This window comes from Oryctolagus cuniculus, chromosome X, assembly GCF_964237555.1.
Source record: "Oryctolagus cuniculus chromosome X, mOryCun1.1, whole genome shotgun sequence".
In the NCBI taxonomy this organism is placed as follows: domain Eukaryota; kingdom Metazoa; phylum Chordata; class Mammalia; order Lagomorpha; family Leporidae; genus Oryctolagus; species Oryctolagus cuniculus.
In genome coordinates, this window is record NC_091453.1 from 74,672,587 (window position 1) to 74,673,603 (window position 1,017).

Genomic DNA, 1,017 nt, shown 5'->3' on the forward strand with positions numbered 1-1,017 from the left:
GTTCTATGCACTGCAGCAGACTCAATTCAGATTATATTTGCTGGGACTGGTGCTGTGGCGTAGTATGTTAAAGCCCTGGCTTGCAGTGCTGGCATCCCATATGGGCACCGGTTTTTTTTTTTTTTTTTTTTTTTGACAGCAGAGTGGACAGTGAGAGAGAGAGACAGAGAGAAAGGTCTTCCTTTGCCATTGGTTCACCCTCCAATGGCCGCCACAGCTGGCGCGCTGCGCTGATCCGATGGCAGGAGCCAGGTACTCATCCTGGTCTCCCATGGGGTGCAGGGCCCAAGCACTTGGGCCATCCTCCACTGCACTCCCTGGCCACAGCAGAGAGCTGGCCTGGAAGAGGGGCAACCGGGACAGAATCTGGCGCCCCGACCGGGACTAGAACCCGGTGTGCCAGCGCCACAAGGCGGAGGATTAGCCGAGTGAGCCGCGGCACTGGCCTGTTTCACTTCTGATTCAGCTCCCTGCCAATGTTCCTGGGAAAGCAGCAGAAGATGGCCCAAGTGTTTGGTTTCGTGCACCCATTTGAGAGACCTGGAAGAAGCTCCTGGCTCCTGGCTTCCAAATGGCTCAGCTCGGGCTGTTGCGGCCATTTGGGGAGTGAACCAGCAGATGGAAGACTTCTCTCTCTGTCTCTCCCTCTCTCTCTCTGTAACTCTGTCTCTCAAATAAATAAACAAATCTTTAAAAAAAGATTATATTTGTTGAGCACCTCATACTTGCAGGACCCTGTGACTTTCATATACATTCTATGGGTGAAGTCAATCAGTAATAACCAACAATGAACTAAAATATGCTCTTCTTTATTTCTTTTTGATTCCCAATACGTTTTAAAGCATCCCACCATCTTCCATTTCACTACCACTTGTGTCTGTCCAGCTGGTGTTGCCTCAGCAGTCTGTGCACCCTGTCCTCATACTTCAGAGTTTGCCACGTCTGTTCCTGCCACATGCAGAGTCTCATTAAGACCAGGTGAAGGAAAGGCATTTGGCTTACAGTTTCAAACCATGG